We start from the raw sequence: 25,538 nt of genomic DNA, 5'->3' as shown, positions 1-25,538 counted from the left end.
ATATTATTACAAGTTTTATAACAATAATTGCTATGAATTACTATTGTTAATGCTTCACAATCAACTGATCATTCACACTCTGAACTAATCTTCACCCTTGCACTTCTTTAACTAGGAATTTTTACTTATTCATTCTTCAGTCTTAATATTTCTGCTTCTGAATGTAAACTAGCTTCCTATATGGCGAATAGTCAGTATTTATAATGCTACATATCGAAGGTTCTCTGAACAAGAAAACAGTAGAATATTCGTGTCTTTTCTCCAACAAATGCCAGACAGAATAATGTACTGACAGCACCAGAATGACTGTGACTTTTCTCGTAGGTATGTGTTAGTTATCTATGTGCCAGACGGAAACATACAATATACGATGACGTGGCCGCGCATGCTATAGGAAAGTACACCTGCTCGCTAGCTTGATTCAGTCGAGTCGACTGATGAAAGAAACGAACGAGTAGCGTGCGGACTGACTGACGGGGGCGGTGCGGGGGCAAAACCACGTTCCTGATGAACACTATAGTGCGAGTCATTTACGATGGCGGCCTAGTTTAGGTTCGTTCTGCGCATCTGACGTCACAAAACACAGTCAGCCAATGAACAGAGAACGACGTTGCCAGAGCTCGACTGCAGTTCAGAACACGGACGAGTGTCTTCAGTTTTAGAAACGTTCAGTCATAAGTAAAGTAATTGAATAAAAGCAATGTCTTGATAGCAGACTTTCTTTTATAGAAAGTTTGGAAAAGCATTCTTTATAACAATTGTTTCATATTCTATTAATTGATTAAACCAAACAAGCAATAAGCCTCCCAATTCAGGCGATAGCAAGGAAAGGTGTTTGTATCATTCTCATGAACCGCTTTTTCGCAATAAAGAACAGTGGCAATTGTTTATTTCCTATTGTACTTCGATGAAACGTGAGTAATTCATAGTCATACCAACAGTGTTTGTCGGTATTTTGCGTGAGCTTTTAGATCGTTTAGAGTCCTCCAGGACTTATATTGAATGGCAAGCTGCGTTAGCGTAATAGTTAAGGTGTTTGGCTGTGAAGCAAAGTTTCAGAGTTTAAACCTTGTGCATTGCTTAATATTTTCTTTATTTAAAAACAATATCGAAGTGTCTTACTTCATGAATTTTATTCGTTTGAATGTAATTTTTTGAAATTTCTAGTTCTTTGTCTCTTCATTATAATCATAATAAGTTTTCGGTTTTTCTAATTTTGTCCTCCAATATTTCTTTTCACAGCAATTAAAAACAATGAAAAGGCACACACACAATATTCATTTTATCTGTTTTGTTTGTATATCTTCTCTTCTGCAGTCGCTGTTTTACTATTCATATTGAGATATATTCTTTTGCGACAGTATTAAAAGTATTATTTAGAGCAGAATTTCGGCTCGTACGTTGCTGAGCTACTTGATTGTCTGACGCAATTCTTTGCTTTGCTGCTTTGGCAACATCATCATATTCAATGTTTTCGTCGACTGATCTATGTTTTGGCAAGTATTTGCTGCCCGTTGTGACAAACACAAATTGTTTGCGCACTGCGCCTCACTGACAATATATTTTAGTTTCCATGTTTTATTAAGTCCACAATTCAGTTTTGTGTACTTCACCAACTTTGTTTTAATCAGAATTTTTTGGAAAAAAGCGAAATGACTCTGGCATAAATAAAACTTTTATTGCAGTCGCGAAAGACGGAATATTTCTGAATATTACATACGACACGTATCTGGTACTTAAATGAGATATTGTTATACAGTAAATTTTATATGACATTTAGGTAACTTGTCCACATTTCATTCTCAACATTGTGGCAGCTAAAATCTACCATACCGAAAGTATACGCTATGGACTTTTACCTCTGAAAACTCTTCAAAATTTTGTGCAATGGTTTACTACATTTAATAATGCACAATAACTGCGTTGAACATCGAAACAAAATTAAGTCATTTATGGGGGGAAGGTATCAGTCAAGAACATGTGTAAAAATCAAATTTTTGGGCCAAATAGTTTTTGTGAAATCGAATGATAAGTGTGTCAAAGCAGTCGGAACACCATGTGTCTGCACAGGCGAGCAGTGCAGTGATGACAATCGCGAACAGTGCGGAATGCGGGGAGCACGACTCTGTACCAGCGAAAGGGTTAATGCGGCCGCGGTGGCTTTACTTCATTAACTGCGCGCTCCCCCCTAAACATTACTTTGCGAACTATACTATACTAGGCTTCCCCCATGAACCATGGACCTTGCCGTTGGTGGGGAGGCTTGCGTGCGTCAGCGATACAGATGGCCGTACCGTAGGTGCAACCACAACGGAGGGGTATCTGTTGAGAGGCCAGACAAACATGTGGTTCCTGAAGAGGGGCAGCAGCCTTTTCAGTAGTTGCAGGGGCAACAGTCTGGATGATTGACTGATCTGGCCTTGTAACATTAACCAAAACGGCCTTGCTGTGCTGGTACTGCGAACGGCTGAAAGCAAGGGGAAACTACAGCCGTAATTTTTCCCGAGGACATGCAGCTTTACTGTACGATTAAATGATGATGGCGTCCTCTTGGGTAAAATATTCCGGAGGTAAAATAGTCCCCCATTCGGATCTCCGGGCGGGGACTACTCAAGAGGACGTCGTTATCAGGAGAAAGAAAACTGGCATTCTACGGATCGGAGCGTGGAATGTCAGATCCATTAATCGGGCAGGTAGGTTAGAAAGTTTAAAAAGGGAAATGCATAGGTTAACGGTTAGATATAGTGGGAATTAGTGAAGTTCGGTGGCAGGAGGAACAAGACTTTTGGTCAGGTGATTACATATTTATAAATACAAAATCAAATAGGGGTAATGCAGAAGTAGGTTTAATAATGAATAAACAAATAGGAGTGCGAGTTAGCTACTACAAACAGCATAGTGAACGCATTATTGTGGCCAAGATAGACACAAAGCCCATGCCTACTACAGTAGTACAAATTTATATGCCAACTAGCTCTGCAGATGATGAAGAAATTGATGAAATGTATGACGAGATAAAAGAAATTATTCAGGTAGTGAAGGGAGACGAAAATTTAATAGTCATGGGTGACTGGAATTCGTCAGTAGGAAAAGGGAGAGAAGGAAACATAGTAGGTGAATATGGATTGGGGGGAAGAAATGAAAGAGGAAGCCGCCTTGTAGAATTTTGCACAGACATAACTTAATCATAGCTAACACTTGGTTCAAGAATCATAAAAGAAGGTTGTATACCTGGAAGAATCCTGGAGATACTAAAAGGTATCAAATAGATTATATAATGGTAAGACAGAGATTTAGGAACCAGGTTTTAAATTGGAAGACATTTCCAGGGGCTGATGTGGATTATGACCACAATCTATTGGTTATGAACTGCAGATTGAAACTGAAGAAACTGCAAAAAGGTGGGAATTTAAGGAGATGGGACCTGGATAAACTGAAAGAACCAGAGGTTGTAGAGAGTTTCAGGGAGAGCATAAGGGAACAATTGACAGGAACGGGGGAAAGAAATACAGTAGAAGAAGAATGGGTAGCTCTGAGGGATGAAGTAGTGAAGGCAGCAGAGGATCAAGTAGGTAAAAAGACGAGGGCTAATAGAAATCCTTGGGTAACAGAAGAAATATTGAATTTAATTGATGAAAGGAGAAAATATAAAAATGCAGTAAATGAAGCAGGCAAAAAGGAATACAAACGTCTCAAAAATGAGATCGACAGGAAGTGCAAAATGGCTAAGCAGGGATGGCTAGAGGACAAATGTAAGGATGTAGAGGCTTGTCTCACTAGGGGTAAGATAGATACTGCCTACAGGAAAATTAAAGAGACCTTTGGAGAGAAGAGAACCACTTGTATGAATATCAAGAGCTCAGATGGCAACCCAGTTCTAAGCAAAGAAGGGAAGGCAGAAAGGTGGAAGGAGTATATAGAGGGTTTATACAAGGGCGATGTACTTGAGGACAATATTATGGAAATGGTAGAGGATGTAGATGAAGATGAAATGGGAGATGAGATACTGCGTGAAGAGTTTGACAGAGCACTGAAAGCACCTGAGTCGAAACAAGGCCCCGGGAGTAGACAACATTCCATTAGAACTACTAATGGCCTTGGGAGAGCCAGTCATAACAAAACTCTACCATCTGGTGAGCAAGATGTATGAGACAGGCGAAATACCCACAGACTTCAAGAAGAATATAATAATTCCAATACCAAAGAAAGCAGGTGTTGACAGATGTGAAAATTACCGAACTATCAGTTTAATAAGTCACAGCTGCAAAATACTAACGCGTATTCTTTACAGACGAATGGAAAAACTGGTAGAAGCGGACCTCGGGGAAGATCAGTTTGGATTCTGTAGAAATGTTGGAACACGTGAGGCAATACTAACCTTACGATTTATCTTAGAAGAAAGATTAAGAAAAGGCAAACCTACGTTTCTAGCATTTGTAGACTTAGAGAAAGCTTTTGACAACGTTAACTGGAATACTCTCTTTCAAATTCTGAAGGTGGCAGGGGTAAAATACAAGGAGCGAAAGGCTATTTACAATTTGTACAGAAACCAGATGGCAGTTATAAGAGTCGAGTGGCATGAAAGGGAAGCAGTGGTTGGGAAAGGAGTGAGACAGGGTTGTAGCCTCTCCCCGATGTTATTCAATCTGTATATTGAGCAAGCAGTAAAGGAAACAAAAGAAAAATTCGGAGTAGGTATTAAAATTCATGGAGAAGAAGTAAAAACTTTGAGGTTCGCCGATGACATTGTAATTCTGTCAGAGACAGCAAAGGACTTGGAAGAGCAGTTGAACGGAATGGACAGTGTCTTGAAAGGAGGATATAAGATGAACATCAACAAAAGCAAAACGAGGATAATGGAATGTAATCAAATTAAATCGGGTGATGCTGAGGGGATTAGATTAGGAAATGAGACACTTAAAGTAGTAAAGGAGTCTTGCTATTTAGGGAGTAAAATAACTGATGATGGTCGAAGTAGAGAGGATATAAAATGTAGACTGGCAATGGCAAAGAAATCGTTTCTGAAGAAGAGAAATTTGTTAACATCGAATATAGATTTAAGTGTCAGGAAGTCGTTTCTGAAAGTATTTGTATGGAGTGTAGCCATGTATGGAAGTGAAACATGGACGATAAATAGTTTGGACAAGAAGAGAATAGAAGGTTTCGAAATGTGGTGCTACAGAAGAATGCTGAAGATAAGGTGGGTAGATCACGTAACTAATGAGGAGGTATTGAATAGGATTGGGGAGAAGAGAAGTTTGTGGCACAACTTGACTAGAAGAAGGGATAGGTTGGTAGGGCATGTTTTGAGGCATCAAGGGATCACATATTTAGCATTGGAGGGCAGCGTGGAGGGTAAAAATCGTAGAGGGAGACCAAGACATCAATACACTAAGCAGATTCAGAAGGATGTAGGTTGCAGTAGGTACTGGGAGATGAAGAAGCTTGCACAGGATAGAGTAGCATGGAGAGCTGCATCAAACCAGTCTCAGGACTGAAGACCACAACAACAACACTATACTAGGGCGTTGCTTCTCTTGGCGCGTGCGTCGTTTGCAACTGGCAACGCAGCAATCTCCCGCGTCTGGGCGGGCATGCGCGAGCCGCCAAGATAAAAGAATTGAACTATAACTTGTTGATGCTACGTACTGATGTGCTTGCTGCTAGTACTGTAGAGCAATGAGTCGCATGTCAACACAAGCACCGAAGTCAACATTACCTTCCTTCAATTGGGCCAACTGGCGGTGAATCGAGGAAGTGAAGTACATACTGACGAAACTAAAATGAGCTCTAACATGAAAATTAAGCGTTTCCGAACACATGTCCACATAACATCTTTTCTTTATTTGTGTGTGAGGAATGTTTCCTGAAAGTTTGACCGTACATTTTTGTAACACCCTGTATAAAACCTACCCCCTCCAACTCAAATTCATTCTGCCATTGTTTGCCCGTGTCTCAGATCGTCTTCTTGCTCCTGTGTGTGTGGCTTCCAGTTTATTTGGAAAAATGAAGCAATCAGCGGCATCATGCAGCAGTGGCATTACCGGTGGTGGCCAACGTCCGAGGCAATGGAACACACTTGGTAAGCTAATATTCAAATTGGCGACTGCAAGTTTTTCTTCGACGCAGAATGTCGTAGCTTAAACACATTTCATCTTATTGTTTCAGCATACGTCCACTAAATTGAGGATGAAATGAATGCTGAGATACATCAGAGACAGCAACTGTAACAACAGCAGCAACAGCATTGTAAGCAGTATGTATATTTTCCTTCATATACGTAATACGAGGTTTGTCCGAAAAATACGTATAAAAGTTGAATAATGTCTTTATGTTACAAGTTGCAGTCACCGCCAGGTGGGACTACTGCTGTAATCAATCCCATCAACGCTCAGTTCGAGTCAGAGCACTCTGCGTGAAGGTGGGAGTGTGCGGCAGCTTGTTGACAGTTGCCCTTTTTCACCTGCCGTCGGCATGGAGCTCTCTCTGATTGAGGAACAGCGCGTCAACATCAAGTTTCTTGCAAAGCTAGGCAAGAATGGCCGTGAGATTTTTGAGTGTTTGAAACAGGTTTACGGAGACAATTCTCTGAAGGAATCAATAGTGAACAAGTGGTTAAAAAGGTTCCGGGATGGCCGAGAAGAAGTGAACGATGACCCTCGCCCAGGACGCCCGTCGACATCGAGTTCCGATGCAAATGTTGAACGAATTCGGGCTTGTGTTCTTAAAGACCGTAGATTGACAGTCAGAATGATTGCTGACGAGCTGTCAATCCCCAAAACAATCGTTCACGAAATCCTGACACAAAAGCTTGAAATGAAGAAATTGTGTGCGAAAATCGTACCGAAGCTCTTGACGCCAGAACAGAAAGCAAAGAGGGCCGAGTGCTGTGAGGATTGGTTGGAAGCAGAGGAACGAGGGGACTTTCTGAACCGAGTCATCACTGGAGACGAGTCCTGGTTTTACGAATTCGATGTGCAACTCAAATCTCAAAGCAAGGAATGGAAACTAGCAGGAGAACCGAGAACAAAAAAGTCGCGAAAATCAGGGTCCAATGTGAAGACAATGTTGATTGTTTTCTTTGATTCTAGGGGCATTGTTCACAAGGAATTTGTCCCTCCCGGTCAGAGAGTGAACGGAAATTTTTACGTCGAAGTTCTGACACGTCTCAGAGCTCGTGTGGCCCGAGTTCGACCGGAGTTGGCAAAAGGGGGCAGGTGGATCCTTCATCACGACAATGCGCCCGCTCATGCGTCGCTCGTTGTGCGCGAGTTTTTGGCCCGAAGCTCAATCACCGTGACAGACCACCAGCCTTATTCACCCGACTTAGCCCCGTGTGACTTCTTCATGTTCCCTATATGCATAATGGTGCTTCGGGGGCGGCACTGGGGAGATGTGGAAGCCATCAAGGCGGAAATGACACGGCAACTGAACAACATCACAACTGAAGACTTTCAGCAATGTTATCAACAGTGGAAACGGCGTTGGCAGTCGTGTATCGCGTCTCAGGGCGAGTACTTTGAAGGAGACCATATTGTAATACCTGAATAATTGTAAAATAAAGTTATTATTCAACTTTTATACGTATTTTCCGGACAAACGTATGTTACTGTTATTTAGTAGTCAGCAAGTGAGTCTTTGCTGTTTTCCATGATTTCGAAAATCAGAATAGATAACTGTAACTCTTTCACTAAGAATTTTGTAGTATTGAATGCAAGTCGTCCCATTGTTTGAGTATACGGTCAACATATAACTGGTAATCTGGCTGCTGAAAGACGACAGCAGCAGCAGCGTCGGCATTGTAAATAGTACATATATAGTTTTCTTCTTCTTTGTACTGTGTGTACATAATATGTTGCGGTTTGACAAAAAAAAAATTCATAGTGTATGTAACGTACTGCATTTGCTCTGTTGTTGTAGATCTTTTTTCAGTAGAAGGAGATGAACAGGGAGGGGCGTGTGTCAAGGATAAGCAGTAGCCATCGCAGATGTCCTGTAAGTGCGTACTCAAAAAAAAAATAAAAAATAAAAATAAAAATAAAAAAATCGTAGTTTTCCGCGTGTGTACATGCTTTTATTATTTAAAAACTTAATATGTCACTTTAGGTGATATCAATGAGGTGGACAGTTGGCTCTTCTCCAATTCATGGGAGGATGAAATCCCACAGCGAGTGGATGAGATGGTGGAAGACCTTCGTCTGCGTGAGGAATTGCCGGATGATCTGAGGGAGATGTCAAGGAGCCAGAGCGAAATAGGTGATTTGTACACACATTCTCGTTCTGTTTATAAATAGTGTTCTTTTTTTCCTTGCAGCAGCAGCAGCTGGCGATGTCTGCAACGTTGTGCTTAATTGTGTTCGTTATTCTCTCCCTGATGTTATTCAATCTGTATATTGAGCAAGCAGTAAAGGAAACAAAAGAAAAATTTGGAGTAGGTATTAAAATCCATGGAGAAGAAATAAAAACTTTGAGGTTCGCCGATGATATTGTAATTCTGTCACAAACAGCAAAGGACTTGGAAGAGCAGTTGAACGGAATTGAAATGTGGTACTACAGAAGAATGCTGAAGATTAAATGGGTAGATCACAAAACTAATGAGGAGGTATTGAATAGAATTGGGGAGAAGAGGAGTTTGTGGCACAACTTGACAAGAAGAAGGGACCGGTTAGTAGGACATGTTCTGAGGCATCAAGGGATCACAAATTTAGCATTGGAGGGCAGCGTGGAGGGTAAAAATCGTAGACGGAGACCAAGAGATGAATACACTAAGCAGATTCAGAAGGATGTAGGTTGCAGTAAGTACTGGGAGATGAAGAAGCTTGCACAGGATAGTGTAGCATGGAGAGCTGCATCAAACCAGTCTCAGGACTGAAGACCACAACAACAACAAACATTCTCTCTCTACGCCAGGGTGTGGCCACCAGGGGAGGCGAAGCCTGCTTCGTCAAAGGGGGGTCCGGTGGGGCACCACTGGTCGCCGCGCGAGAAGCCGCTGCTGCCGCCCCCGCCGCCGCCCCCAACGCTAATCCCGAACCAGCTCGGCTCTGGCTACCGTGGGCCACCCTCCGCCAGCAAGTGGGTCAGAGCTGCTGCAGCAACCGAGCTGCTAGCGCTGGTCCAATACCTCGGCATCTCCTCCTCCTCCACATTCTCTTGCTCGATAATCTCGCAAGGTGTGGCGCAAACGCCTCAACATCTCACAGCAAGCAGCTACATCGTCTGGTCGTAGGACTCCTGTGGCTAGCGCCAGTTCCCTCTCCTGTCCCTTTAGCGAAGAACATCAGGTCAGTCATACCATACCGCAGTTAGAATACTCGGTGACTGCGGACGCCTTTGAGGAGCGAATCGTTCACTAGAATCGAGAATCCGGCAGGAAGGTATTGCGACCCTGTTGGGTTTCTCAGAGCGTGCCTTCCTGTTGTGGGAACAGAGCTCCTCAAGGTCGTTAGTAACCCACAGTGTCTTGCAGTTAAATGCAGTGCAGTGCTGTGTATCGAACTGTCGAACTAGCCCCACAGTCGCCCCTGGCGTTAAAGAGACAAGTCTTCATTATCTTTTGGGGATGCTGGGGTGATGACGTGGAGTCCATCGATTACAGAGTGGCTTTGTGAATTCATTTGAGAGCTATACTGCCCGCTTTTCCGAGATGAAAGTGAGAACATCAGCTGATGCACTCAGCCGAATGCTACACCTAGACATCCATACCCATGTCTAAGATCCAGTAAATGGACGGTCCAGCTATATCAAGCTTCCTAAGGATACAGCTGTAAGTAGGCTGTTTAGGTTTTTATGTTGGTAAAGCCATGTAGCGCGCTACATGAAAATCACTGACTGTGCTGTGTGAAGGCTGTGGTTGGTTTGCATTGTTGGAGTAATATTCGCCATTGTAGTGTTGGGCAGTTGGCTGTTAACAGCGCGTAGCGTTGCGCAGTTGGAGGTGAGCCGCCAGCAGTGGTGGATGTGGGGAGAGAGATGGCGAAATTTTGAGAGCAGATGATCTGGACGTGTGTCCATCAGAGACAGTACATTTGTAAGACTGGATTTCATGAACTGCTATATATATTATGACTTTTGAACACTATTAAGTTAAATACATTGTTTGTTCTCTATCAAAATCTTTCATTTGCTAACTATGCCTATCAGTAGTTAGTGCCTTTAGTAGTTTGAATCTTTTATTAAGCTGGCAGTAGTGGCGCTCGCTGTATTGCGGTAGTTCGAGTAACGAAGATTTTTGTGAGGTAAGTGATTTGTGAAAGGTATAGGTTAATTTTAGTCAGGGCCATTCTTTTGTAGAGATTATTGAAAGTCAGATTGCGTTGCGCTAAAAATATTGTGTGTCAGTTTAGTGTTGATCAGAAAAAGTAAAGAGCGAAATGTCTGAGTATTTTCAAATAACGGAAGGGGTTAACCAGCATAGTAATTGATACATTTTTCTAAGGGGACGTTACACAACAGACAAGAGGACATGTATTAATGTCGAACGTAAAGCCGACCAGGCTTGTTTTGCATGATCAGTTCTGTCTTGCGAGAAAGATTAAAATCATAATCCGTAGTGCACATCTCGATACAGTAGATACGTGGACATTCATAAGTGTTATAAGTTTGATGTTATCGAGGTACCTATCAAGATCCAGGACATACCTAAACTTGAGGCGCAGCATATGGGAATATCGATTCGTGTCTATGGCCTGGAGAAACGCAAGTCAGATGAGCAGAACGAACATATAGTCGGTGGAACCCTCCATTTCTCAGAATCTGTCGTTGAGCGTAAGATGCATGTTAAGATGTTCTTATTCTCCGATGGAAAAAAAATATGGAGAAAGGCAAATATCATTATGTTTGGATCGAAGACGTGTCCCAACTCCTTTCTTCCCAACTGTCAATAGATTGTCGTGTAAAACATATTGGTTAAGGTGTCTCAATTATTTTTCCTCAAACAAGTTATTAGCAGCACATCTGCTTCGAATGGCCACGTACGTGTTGTTATGTCTCCCGAGGAAAACAAATTCCTAAAGATTAAAAATGCTCACCATCTGGAGCGATACCCAAGTGTTGTGTGTGCCGATTTTGAATGCCTCCTCCGTCCTGTGACCCACTGTGAAGGTAATCCTATGCCCTGACATACTACCTTTACAGAAAAACACGTACTATATGTGGCAGCATTCCAAATTGTACCGTCCTGTGATTCAAGTCTTAATCGCTACAAATCCTAAAGTTTGGCTGCTCACTGAGCTCAAAAACCTTTCATGGAGGTTGACAAGCTTTACAGCGACAACATTCCCAAGATCAAATCGAAGGAGAATGAAGATTTGTACAATGACGCGGTTGACTGTCAAATTTGTGGGGTGCTGTTAGAAAAGCTGAATCTCCTCGCAGGGACCACTGTATCGTACTGGAAAGTTCTGCGACGCAGCTCACAATATGTGCAATTTCAAGTATCAGTTACCAAGGCACATACCCGTTTTCTTCCATAATTTAAGCGAGTATGACACTCACTTTCTTTTTGAGCATTTGGCTGATTTCGGCACGGAGAAAGAGCAGGTCAGTGTCCTACCTGAGAGCGTCGAGAAATACATTTCAGTCTACAAACGAATGATGCCTAGGCTGACGCACCACTTCCTTTCTTATGCAGGCAACACTCAAGAAAGTCATTGAAACTCTACCTCGGGAGGATATGCATATCACTCGTGTTGCATCTTGCGACGAGGAAAAGTTCCAACTTGTGACTAGGAAGGGGGTTGTTCCATGCGAGTATGAGTATAGTATGGCGAAAGTCAACGAAACCAGGCTACCCATCATAACGCAACCTTACACCCTTGTAAGGATACAGAGTATGAGCATGCTGTGAATGTCTGGTGGGAATTCAACTCCTTCACTTTGGGGGAGTACACACTTCGTTACATGGAAACAGACATGTGCTTAATTGCTGGTGTTCTCAAGAAATTCCGAAGCCTGTCATGACCACATATTCTCTGGATCCCGCCTTTTACTACACGGCCCTTGGGTTGTCTTGAGACGCAATCGCCGAGCGGTCTAAGGCGCTGCAGTCATGGACTGTGCGGCTGGTCCCGTCTGAGGTTCGAGTCCTCCCTCGGGCATGGGTGTGTGTGTTTGTCCTTAGGATAATTTACGTTAAGTAGTGTGTAAGCTTAGGGACTGATGACCTTAGCAGTTAAGTCCCATAAGATTTCACACACATTTGAACTGTGGTGTTTCTATCTCAAGAAAACGAAGTACAGCATTGACTTATTGACCGATCTGGACGGTCTTCACTTATCGACCAAGAGTAGCTACGTTTGTGTAGAGTTGTCAGTGCTAACAGACAACCAACACTGCGTGAAAAAAACGAAAAAAGCAATATGGAATGTACGACGAAAGTATCCGCTAGGAACGTGAGGCGAAATTTGGCGTTAATGGGCTATGGCAGCAGACGACTGATGCGGTTACCTTTACTGACAGCACGACATTGCCTGTAGCACCCCTCCTGGACTCGCGACCATATCACTTGGACCCTAGACAACTGGAAAACTGTGGGCTGGTCAGATGACTCCCGGTTTCAGTTGGTAAGAGCTGATGGTATAGCTGGTGTGTGGCGCAACACCCATGAAGCCATGGACCCAGATCGTCAAGAAGGTACTATTCAAGCTGGTGGTGTCTCCAAAATGGTGTGGTTGTGTTTACATGGAATAGGCTGGGTCCTCTTGTCAAACTGATCATTGACTGGAAATGGTTATGTTCGGTTACTTGGAGACCATTTGCAGCCATTCATAGAATTCTTGTCCCCAAACAACGATACTTTTTTTATGAGTGACAATGCGCCTTATCACCGAGCCACAATCTTTCGTGGTTTGAAGAACATTCTGGTCAATGCAAGTGAATGATATGGCCACCCAACAAACATTTATGGGACATAATGGGACATAACTGGGGCGTCAGTTGGTGCACAAAATCCTGCTCTGGCAAACTTTTTCGGAATTATGGACGGTTATAGAGGCAGTATGGCTCAATATTTCCGCAGGGAACTTCCAACAGCAGCAGGCCCGACACGATATTAGGAGGAGTCCCGCGACTTTTGTCACCTCAGCGTATATTCGCCGCCGAGCCATTGTCGCCTAAATGAAGTAACATTTTCCGCACCTACACTAAGACAGCAGTTGTTGGAGCTGATTTCATCGCCCCCAGATAAGTTTGGATACAGCTATGTTGAAAAGCATCTAATTTACAGATGTGGTCGATGGTGGCATTCCCATACACTGTGCAAGCATAATCGATCCTGCTCTTAATCAACACCTTGTGTATGGTCGATAGAACATTAACATTTGCACTCCAGCAAACTCTAGTTAAAGGTCTGATGAGGTTTCTGATTGGGAGACAAGTATATGTACTGGAATTAATGCGAGGAATAGAATGAACTGAATCAGATTCCCAAGAATTTGGTTGACGGTTTAACTTTGAAGAAAAAACATCAGTGCCATTTGCACATAGTCAATCCTTCACTTCTGCTATTGACTCTATAAGCTTGTCAGTTGCAGAGCTCTCTGTAGAACCAAAGGAATATAAGCATATATCATCAGCGAACAGTGGTATGTGAACATTTGGAGGAATAATTTCTTCAAGATCAATAGAATAAATTAAGTAAAACAAGGTTCTAAGGACTGCTCTTTTGGATAAGCCTCTGGATAGAACCAGAAGGCCTATAAATTGTTTCTGGTATTTGAAAAAAAATTCTCTTTGCGAGGAAAGTATTAATACTGTATCCCAGCTGCTAGGAAGATCTATTCGCTTTAGCTTTTCAAATAGGATGGAGACCTGGATTTTATCAAAAGCTGATGTCACATCTAAAAATAATGACGTTAAGAACTTCACTTCTTGGAAAGCTTGGAAATGTCATTGCACAAACACCTCTTCCTTTAATAGCCCCAAATTTTGATTGAGGTAGTAGTTCATTACTGTCCAGTCATATCTCAAGACGATTTCTGATATATTTTCCAAGAATTTTCCCCAAACAAAATGATGAGGTATGAATTTCAGTGTCTTTCCCAGGTTTCAATATAAGGGTGATAATCCATTTCTCTTCGCCAGAGCAACAGTGTATTGTATAACAGTTTTGTGCAATGACTTTTTCTCAGCTTTCCAAGAATAGAAGTTCTTAACATCATTATTTTTAGATGTGACACCAGCTCTTGATAATATCCAGGTCACCCATTCCTCTTCCCCACGTTTCATTGAATATCCAAAGAAGTAGTTCGGAAGCATCCAGTGGAAGATTTTTTATCATTTCGTAGTGAACATAATCAATTCTTGGAGAAATATTAGTAGAATTATTCATAACAACTTGAAAGGTCTCTGTTGGATTCCTTTCATGTTAATTTTTTTAAACTGTTGTCATTTACGGCACATATTCCACTTCTAAATTTACTGTGGTGTTTCTATCTGGGAGGAGACTGAGCAGTGGAACGTGTTATTTTTACACATAATCAAGAACGATCTGTCACACTACTACACTTTAAAACACAGTTTATATGTAATTCATGTCACACAGTCTCATACGGAACCTACATCCGCTTTCTTTTATATACTGTATATGATAAGATATTGTCATCCCCCTTCCCTTCTGTGTGAAAGGATGAATGCGCAAATGTATTTCTAGTTGCATGCTTGATGGTAGCAGACAAGCCTGTCTGCTAGAGAACAGTAGGACCAACGTCAGAACAGGTAGATACGCTTCATAAAAGCAAAGAGGTTTCTATTCTTAGTGTGGTCCTGTCCATCTCTTGTCATGTTGGTGTAGGAAGCTGCCTCTCTGGTCACTTCCGTTTGTATCTGTTAAGCACGCTCAGTAGGGGCCCAGGTCAGTCTGTCCGCGGAGAGCGTCTGAAGTGGTAAGATCTCCGGCTAAGCGCGTGTCTGCTAAGTCCGTAGGACAATGGATTTCTTAAGTTCAGGATAACTGAAAATTTAATCACCTTTATTTCAGCTTTAGATCTAAAATATCTAATGTTATCTTAAATTGCAACACAGTGTAATTCGAGTGTGAAGTCTAGAATATCTTCCAGTAGTTGCTTTGTCACTACTACGTGAGTGAAGTGGTACCATGTGTGGATGATCCATAACTCTAACTAAGATCATCAATCTTAAATGCGAATGTGCGTGAGATTATAACGTCTCGTCTTGACAATATTTTTCAATACAGCAACTTTTCTTTATGTTCAACCCACGTGGGGTGTACTTTGTGAGACCAGTACCACGTGCTTGTACAATTGTTTGACCCATCAGGTTAATAGTAAGACGATAGTAAACAGTTCGAGGTTTTTTTTTGTAAATTGCGTTTAGATGTAATTTATTTTAATTATCAAAATTACTGTGGAGTTACACTCTTTGTGTAAACCAAGTTGACCACGTGAAACATGTGCTGTATTCATCAAAGTAGCCCTCAGCTATTCTTTTCAGGAAGATTTCACAGAGAGTTAGTATGAATTTAGTATACCAGTGTGTGGTAATTTCATGACGGACAGAATTGCGCTACGAATGTAACTTCTTTGGGTCAAAATTGAATCGGTTGGTTGTGGTTAATTTCCTCTTGCATATGTTTCAACGTTCTTCGTGTGTTATTTTATGAATGCAGGGTTGTATGCAGTCTCCCAATCTTGGCTCTATATTTGATGTGTTCCGTATGATTACAAATTCACATTTTCACAATCCTAAATAAGGCACCAGTTTAGCTACGAATCAAGTGTAATATGTTGAAATTTTAACGGAACAATGATCAATGTTAAAATAAATGTCAAAATGTAAACTGATTTATTTCTTTTTATTTAAATTCTCTTTATATATATATATCACCGGTTGTCGTAAGATGACTATTAAAAGATTATAATTAATGTTAGTCTGGTCGGAAATTTCGTAAGCTAGACTGGATACCTGGTGAAACATTTACTCAGTAATGCAAGGTTAACTTCCCCAGATAGCTCACGGCTTTTAACCTGGTTTTATTGTCTTGAATATCAGCACCGCTTTGAGAACAAATTAATGCATCAACATTACAAACTTCCAACTCATGTATAGTGAATGAAATTAGCGGATGGTAATTGAAATCTGTTTCCTGTGGAATAGCCATGAGGACTTCAGAGCAAGATGGAGGAGGCATATTTGACACAAATCCCTCTAATCACAATGGATCCATTAGTGGAGAAGTAACTGCATTAGAATGTTTTGGAGACAGGGTTGTCCTCCACACCTCCGAAATGTCAGAGACTTTATTCAATCTACGCTCCTGGAAATGGAAAAAAGAACACATTGACACCGGTGTGTCAGACCCACCATACTTGCTCCGGACACTGCGAGAGGGCTGTACAAGCAATGATCACACGCACGGCACAGCGGACACACCAGGACCCGCGGTGTTGGCCGTCGAATGGCGCTAGCTGCGCAGCATTTGTGCACCGCCGCCGTCAGTGTCAGCCAGTTTGCCGTGGCATACGGAGCTCCATCGCAGTCTTTAACACTGGTAGCATGCCGCGACAGCGTGGACGTGAACCGTATGTGCAGTTGACGGGCTTTGAGCGAGGGCGTATAGTGGGCATGCGGGAGGCCGGGTGGACGTACCGCCGAATTGCTCAACACGTGGGGCGTGAGGTCTCCACAGTACATCGATGTTGTCGCCAGTGGTCGGCGGAAGGTGCACGTGCCCGTCGACCTGGGACCGGACCGCAGCGACGCACGGATGCACGCCAAGACCGTAGGATCCTACGCAGTGCCGTAGGGGACCGCACCGCCACTTCCCAGCAAATTAGGGACACTGTTGCTCCTGGGGTATCGGCGAGGACCATTCACAACCGTCTCCATGAAGCTGGGCTACGGTCCCGCACACCGTTAGGCCGTCTTCCGCTCACGCCCCAACATCGTGCAGCCCGCCTCCAGTGGTGTCGCGACAGGCGTGAATGGAGGGACGAATGGAGACGTGTCGTCTTCAGCGATGAGAGTCGCTTCTGCCTTGGTGCCAGTGATGGTCGTATGCGTGTTTGGCGCCGTGCAGGTGAGCGCCACAATCAGGACTGCATACGACCGAGGCACACAGGGCCAACACCCGGCATCATGGTGTGGGGAGCGATCTCCTACACTGGCCGTACACCACTGGTGATCGTCGAGAGGACACTGAATAGTGCACGGTACATCCAAACCGTCATCGAACCCATCGTTCTACCATTCCTAGACCGGCAAGGGAACTTGCTGTTCCAACAGGACAATGCACGTCCGCATGTAGCCCGTGCCACCCAACGTGCTCTAGAAGGTGTAAGTCAACTACCCTGGCCAGCAAGATCTCCGGATCTGTCCCCAATTGAGCATGTTTGGGACTGGATGAAGCGTCGTCTCACGCGGTCTGCACGTCCAGCACGAACGCTGGTCCAACTGAGGCGCCAGGTGGAAATGGCATGGCAAGCCGTTCCACAGGACTACATCCAGCATCTCTACGATCGTCTCCATGGGAGAATAGCAGCCTGCATTGCTGCGAAAGGTGGATATACACTGTACTAGTGCCGACATTGTGCATGCTCTGTTGCCTGTGTCTATGTGCCTGTGGTTCTGTCAATGTGATCATGTGATGTATCTGACCCCAGGAATGTGTCAATAAAGTTTCCCCTTCCTGGGACAATGAATTCACGGTGTTCTTATTTCAATTTCCAGGAGTGTATTACAGCAGTTGGCCAAAGCCTCCTTTTCTTGTTTTCTTCAGGAATCTCCTAGTAATCATATCTATTCTTCTTTACTCTATGAACCGCTGCAATGTCCGTCCTCTACAGTATTTAGATAAGGCTAACCTCCATTTAGCAACGGGTTTGAAACATTCAGAGTCCCCTTAGAAAACACCTTGCTTTGCGGAGTAAATCTCTGTTTACCGCTGACGTATAGATGTGCTACCTACTAGATCTATGGCTGATATAAGCGCAGCGTAAGCTTCCCTAGTCGATCATGCCGGATTCTGTTTTCCGAGAACTTCAAGAATACTTTTTTGATATTTTTCCAGCGAGCGTCCATTATTTTCCGTGGGCTGTTTGAATAATAGGTCCTTCTCATATTTATTTCTAGGCACAATACTACACTCATGGAAATGGAAAAAAGAACACATTGACACCGGTGTGTCAGACCCACCATACTTGCTCCGGACACTGCGAGAGGGCTGTACAAGCAATGATCACACGCACGGCACAGCGGACACACCAGGAACCGCGGTGTTGGCCGTCGAATGGCGCTAGCTGCGCAGCATTTGTGCACCGCCGCCGTCAGTGTCAGCCAGTTTGCCGTGGCATACGGAGCTCCATCGCAGTCTTTAACACTGGTAGCATGCCGCGACAGCGTGGACGTGAACCGTATGTGCAGTTGACGGACTTTGAGCGAGGGCGTATAGTGGGCATGCGGGAGGCCGGGTGGACGTACCGCCGAATTGCTCAACACGTGGGGTGTGAGGTCTCCACAGTACATCGATGTTGTCGCCAGTGGTCGGCGGAAGGTGCACGTGCCCGTCGACCTGGGACCGGACCGCAGCGACGCACGGATGCACGCCAAGACCGTAGGATCCTACGCAGTGCCGTAGGGGACCGCACCGCCACTTCCCAGCAAATTAGGGACACTGTTGCTCCTGGGGTATCGGCGAGGACCATTCGCAACCGTCTCCATGAAGCTGGGCTACGGTCCCGCACACCGTTAGGCCGTCTTCCGCTCACGCCCCAACATCGTGCAGCCCGCCTCCAGTGGTGTCGCGACAGGCGTGAATGGAGGGACGAATGGAGACGTGTCGTCTTCAGCGATGAGAGTCGCTTCTGCCTTGGTGCCAATGATGGTCGTATGCGTGTTTGGCGCCGTGCAGGTGAGCGCCACAATCAGGACTGCATACGACCGAGGCACACAGGGCCAGCACCCGGCATCATGGTGTGGGGAGCGATCTCCTACACTGGCCGTACACCACTGGTGATCGTCGAGGGGACACTGAATAGTGCATGGTACATCCAAACCGTCATCGAACCCATCGTTCTACCATTCCTAGACCGGCAAGGGAACTTGCTGTTCCAACAGGACAATGCACGTTCGCATGTATCCCATGCCAACCAATGTGCTCTGGAAGGTGTAAGTCAACTACCCTGGCCAGCAAGATCTCCGGATCTGTCACCCATTGACCATGTTTGGGACTGGATGAAGCATCGTCTCACGCGGTCTTCACGTCCAGCACGAACGCTGGTCCAACTGAGCCGCCAGGTGGAAATGCCATGGCAAGCCGTTCCACAGGACTACATCCAGCATCTCTACGATCGTCTCCATGGGAGAATAGCAGCCTGCATTGCTGCGAAAGGTGGATATACACTGTACTAGTTCCGACATTGTGCATGCTCTGTTGCCTGTGTCTATGTGCCTGTGGTTCTGTCAGTGTGATCATGTGATGTATCTGACCCCAGGAATGTGTCAATAAAGTTTCCCCTTCCTAGGACAATGAATTCACGGTGTTCTTATTTCAATTTCCAGGAGTGTATTTTAGTGGGGAAATGATCTGTAGGTACTGACAGTCGCGAAGCGAAGGTAAGCAGACAGTGCAACAATGTAAACAAAGGGACATCAAAAAGTGTTAACAAATTTTTGCTTTCAAAAAGCCATGGCAGAGGAATTGCAGGAATTCTTCATTATCAGCAAGATCTCAAGAATACAAGTGCTGTGAAAGGTGGAGCAGGTTCGCAGAAAATTCTGAAGGACTGTGAATACGGGAATCGAGTGTCACAAAATCATGATAAAGGGCGGTGCAAACGATGTATATAAGAATGAACTCAAAGTAGCGATCAGAATGTTACGAGGGACACAATGTACATTAGGGAATCAGAATGTGAACATAATAGGCATAATACACAAGTATCACCTAACCTAATCTTCATGTGTAAACAAAGAGATACACGAAGCCACCAGGACTTACAAAAAGATCTGACAGTCCACTTTAAATGCCGTTTTTATCTTCTTAGATGATCCTGAAAGCAAGCACTTTATAACACATAGAATGCATCTAAATAAATGGGACAAATCACTACTCAGCCAGAGGACCAAATGTCCATGGCAAGTGTTTCTTCTGCACGTGAGAAATATGACACAGTTGCATTACCTTCAGAAAATGAGACCTGCAAAATATCTTGCAAAACCAAGGCCGTCAAAGTCCTGGAAGACCTTTCACTACTAACGAATCCTGCTGCAGAAGTAACAGAACACGAAGAAACATCAGCTACAGAAGTGAGTGGCAGCAGAAAAGCAGCTGTGACAACAGCTGCAGAAGAGCAACAAAAGACCAAGGACAAGTCTCTGAAGAGGGAAACGAGATAGTCACAGCACACTCATCTACAATAATAACAGCAGCAGCAATAGATGGCACAGGAGCAACATCACCAGCAGTAGGTGAAGCAGCATTCACACTATCACCCCCAGTAGAAGCAACATCAGAAGACGACAGACTTCGACCCAGAAGAAAAAAAGCTCCATCAACACATCTAACGGTTTCCTTATTGGCAGGCAGCGTCACAAATATAGCAGAGTAATTGGAGCACCAAAGTCCGAAAACCAAAATATATTAACTTTTTTCTATCAAAACATGTAGGGTTTAGGGCCACTTGTACAATCTCGAGACAAATACGGGGCTAGCTAACTGAGGAATAGGTTAGCCAAGTGCGCGTTGTACGTCGCCATTTTTCCCCGGAACAGCTCTTTGATAATTTGCTACACTAAATGAACTACTACAACAAGATTAAAAATTTAAAAGTTGTGCTTGTCCTCAATCATTTGTAGAATGAGCAAAATATTCGTTTTAAGCTATAAAAGGCACACGGAACTATTAATTTTTCATAATGAGACGTGGCAGCGGTATTGGTGTAGACTGTCCACGTCACTGAACTCCTCGTCCAACATTGTGTAAATTATGATAAGTAAAGGAAATGTGAGCAAATAATAGCATATCCAGTTTCATAGAGAATTTTATTAGATTCGTGGAGAAGGAAACTACAACGTGATCCGACTAACAGTTCAATAGATATTTACGTTTTAATTCCGCTGGCCTATCAATTCACGAGTATTCAGAGCGGGTGGAATCCGCCAGTGCTGCAGCATGCGGCGCGGTTGGCCGAGAAACGCAAGTGACTGCTGCGCAGGCACAGTCACCGGTTCTGGAAAATTCGAAAGCTGGCGAATGGATACGGAATGTGTCCTAGATCAAAAATACTGCGTAGCTTGCAGCAGTGGACACTCCTTTTCAAACGATTCGACGAGTTCGGATTAATATACACTACTGACCATTAAAATTGCTACAACACGAAGATGACGTGCTACAGGCGCGAAATTTAGCCGACAGGAAGAAGATGCTGTGATATGCAAATGAGTAGCTTTTCAGAGCATTCACACAAGGTTGGCGCCGGTGGCGACACCTACAACGTGCTGACATGAGGAAAATTTCCAACCGATTTCTCATACACAAACAGCAGTAGACCGGCGCTGCCTGGTGAAATGTTGTGATGCCTCGTGTAAGGAGGAGAAATGCGTATCATCACGTTACCCACTTTGATAAAGGTCGGATTGTAGCCTATCGCGATTGCGGACTATCGTATCGTGACATTGCTGCTCGCGTTGGTCGAGATCCAATGACTGTTAGCAGAATATGGAATCGGTGGGTTCAGGAAGGTAATACGGAACGCCGTGCTCGATCCCAACGGTCTCGTATCACTAGCAGTCGAGATGACAGGCATCTTATCCGCATGGCTGTAACGGATCGTGCAGCCACGTCTCGATCCCTGCGTCAACAGGTCGGGACATTTGCAACACCACAACCATCTGCACGAACAGTTCGACGACGTTTGCAGCAGCATGGACTATCAGCTCGGAGATCATGTCTGCGGTTACCCTTGATGCTGCATCACAGACAGGAGCGCCTGCGATGGTGTACTCAACGACGAACCTGGGTGCACGAATGGCAAAACGTCATTTTTTCGGATGAATCCAGGTTCTGTTTACAGCATCATGATGGTCGCATCCGAATTTGGCGACATCGCGGTGAACGCACTTTGGAAGCGTGTATTCGTCATCGCCATACTGGCGTATCACCTGGCGTGATGGTATGGGGTGCCATTGGTTACACGTCTCGGTCACCTTTTGTTCGCATTGACGGCACTTTGAACAGTGGACGTTACATTTCAGATGTGTTACGACCCGTGGCTCTACCCTTCATTCGATCCCTGCGAAACCCTACATTTCAGCAGGATAATGCACGACCGCATGTTGCAGGTCCTGTACGGGCCTTTCTGGACACAGAAAATGTTCGACTGCTGCCCTAGCCAGCACATTCTCCAGATCTCTCACCAATAGGAAACGTCTGGTCAATGGTGGCCGAGCAACTGGCTCGTCACAATACGCCAGTCACTACTCGTGATGAACTGTGGTATAGTGTTGAAGCTGCATGGGCAGCTCTACCTGTACACGCCATCCAAGCTCTGTTTGACTCAATTCCAGGCTAATCAAGGCCGTTATTACGGCCAGAGGTGGTTGTTCTGGGTACTGATTTCTCAGGATCTACGCACCCAAATTGCGTGAAAATGTAATCACATGTCAGTTCTAGCATAATATATTTGTCCAATGAATACCCGTTTGTCATCTGCACTTCTTCTTGGTGTAGCAATTTTAAGGGCCAGTAGTGTAAAAATTTAGAGACAAAGTAGGAGCCGAGCGAGATGGCGCAGTGGTTATCACAATGGACTCATATTCGGGAGGATGACGGTTCAAACCCGCGTCCGGCCATCCTGATATAGGTTTTTCCACGATTGTCTTAAATCGCTTCAGGAGAATGCCGGGACAGTTCCTTTGGAAGAGCGTGGCCAACTTCCTACCCTATCTTTCCCTAATCCGATGACCTAGCTGTTTGGTACCCTCCCCCAAATCAACCAACCAACGAAGTAGGGACTGATAATGTTATGGATTGTAATAGTTGGGACAGAGATAAAGTTTTGGCAGGTATAATTCTACAACGGTTTGACTGGAAGGTATCGATGGAAAGTATTCTAAGACCAAAAACATTCATAGTTATTATAGGTGGTAGCGTGGCGTCATTCGCGCCCTGATAGGACAGCAGATAGGACGCGATATTGTTCCGGAGAACGTGGCTGGGATCTGAAGCGAATGGACGTATCTTGAGGCAGCTCCTCAGCTATGGCAAAATACGCCTTGAGTTGACGCATATTACATAAATAATGTTGTCGAAAGTTAAGTGGTGTAGGAAGTGAATTTGTTTGATGATTTTAAGTGTTTTTGACTTGGTGTCATACTCAGAGAATTAGATGATGTCAGATAATGCGCAAAGCTATTGCCAGCCGCGACGTCATTGCTACAATGCAAGTAAGTAGACTGTCTTTATTGCTGTGCTGTGCGCTGTCTCAGTGTTGTGTGATTGGCATTGCTAATGACCTTTTGGTTACGGCAGGGGAAGGCTCTACTCATTTTGTGGTCATTGAAAAAGTGCCAGCATTTCTAAAAGTATCCCGGTGGTGTGTCGTATCAAGAATCATGTGGCACGTACAGTTTCAAATAGAGTAGAATGGTCGGAAATGATTATTGCACCTTCTGGTGCAAGTAACATGTCTTATGTATCCATAGTTTTGGGCCGAGATGCAAAAGTTACTTTCGCGAGTCCGCAGCTAGCTGGTACTTTATGACAGTAGTGTAACGAGTATATACTTGTGAAATTGGAGGACATTGATTCCAACAACGTATCAAGGCTCCCCCCCCCCCCATGAACCATGGACCTTGCCGTTGGTGGGGAGGCTTGCGTGCCTCAGCGATACAGATGTCATACCGTAGGTGCAACCACAACGGAGGGGTATCTGTTGAGAGGCCAGACAAACGTGTGGTTCCTGAAGAGGGGCAGCAGCCTTTTCAGTAGTTGCAGGGGCAACAGTCTGGATGATTGACTGATCTGGCCTTGTAACACTAAACAAAACGGCCTTGCTGAGCTGGTACTCCGAACGGCTGAAAGCAAGGGGAAACTACAGCCGTCATTTTTCCCGAGGACATGCAGCTTTACTGTATGGTTAAATGATGATGGCGTCCTCTTGGGTAAAATATTCCGGGGGTAAAATAGTCCCCCATTCGGATCTCCGGGCGGGGACTACTCAAGAGGACGTCGTTATCAGGAGAAAGAAAAATGGCATTCTACGGATCGGAGCGTGGAATGTCAGATCCCTTAATCGGGCAGGTAGGTTAGAAAATTTAAAAAGGGAAATGGATAGGTTAAAGTTAGATATAGTGGGAATTAGTGAAGTTCGGTGGCAGGAGGAACAAGACTTCTGGTCAGGTGAATACAGTCTTATAAATACAAAATCAAATAGGGGTAATGCAGGAGTAGGTTTAATAATGATTAAAAAAAATAGGAGTGTAGGTGAACTACTACAAATAGCATAGTGAACGCATTATTGCGACCAAGAGACGCGAAGCCCACGCCTACTACAGTAGCACAAGTTTATATGCCAACTAGCTCTGCAGATGATGAAGAAGTTGATGAAATGTATGATGAGATAAAAGAAATTATTCAGGTAGTGAAGGGAGACGAAAATTTAATAGTCATGGGTGACTGGAATTCGAGAGTAGGAAAAGGGAGAGAAGGAAACATAGTAGGTGATAATGGATTGGGGGTAAGAAATGAAAGAGGAAGCCGTCTGGTAGAATTTTGGACAGAGCATAAGTTAATCATAGTTAACACTTGGTTCAAGAATCATAAAAGAAGGTTGTATACATGGAAGAACCCTGGAGATACTAAAAGGTATCAGATAGATTATATAATGGTAAGACAGAGATTTAGGAACCAGGTTTTAAATTGTAAGACATTTCCAGGGGCAGATGTGGACTCTGACCACAATCTATTGGTTATGAATAGATTAAAACTGAAGAAACTGCAAAAGGTGGGAATTTAAGGAGATGGGACCTGGATAGACTGACTAAGCCAGAGGTTGTACAGAGTTTCAGGGAGAGCATAAGGGAACAATTGACAGGAATGGGGGAAAGAAATACAGTAGAAGAAGAATGGGTAGATTTGAGAGATGAAATAGTGAAGGTAGCAGAGGATCAAGTAGGTAAAAAGACGAGGGCTAATAGAAATCTTTGGATAACAGAAGAGATATTGAATTTGATGATGAAAGGAGAAAATACAAAAAAAGCAGTAAATGAAGCAGGCAAAAATGAATACAAACGTCTCAAAAATGAGATCGACAGGAAGTGCAAAATGGCTAAGCAAGGATGGCTAGAGGACAAATGTAAGGATGTAGAGGCTTGTCTCACTAGGGGTAAGATAGAAACTGCCTACAGGAAAATTAAAGAGACCTTTGGAGAGAAGAGAACCACTTTTATGGATATCAAGAGCTCAGATGGCAACCCAGTTCTAAGCAAAGAAGGGAAGGCAGAAAGGTGGAAGGAGTATATAGAGGGTTTATACAAGGGCGATGTACTTGAGGACAATATTATGGAAATGGAAGAGGATGTAG

This window comes from Schistocerca nitens, chromosome 8, assembly GCF_023898315.1.
Source record: "Schistocerca nitens isolate TAMUIC-IGC-003100 chromosome 8, iqSchNite1.1, whole genome shotgun sequence".
NCBI lineage: Eukaryota > Metazoa > Arthropoda > Insecta > Orthoptera > Acrididae > Schistocerca > Schistocerca nitens.
This window is presented reverse-complemented; position numbering follows the sequence as displayed.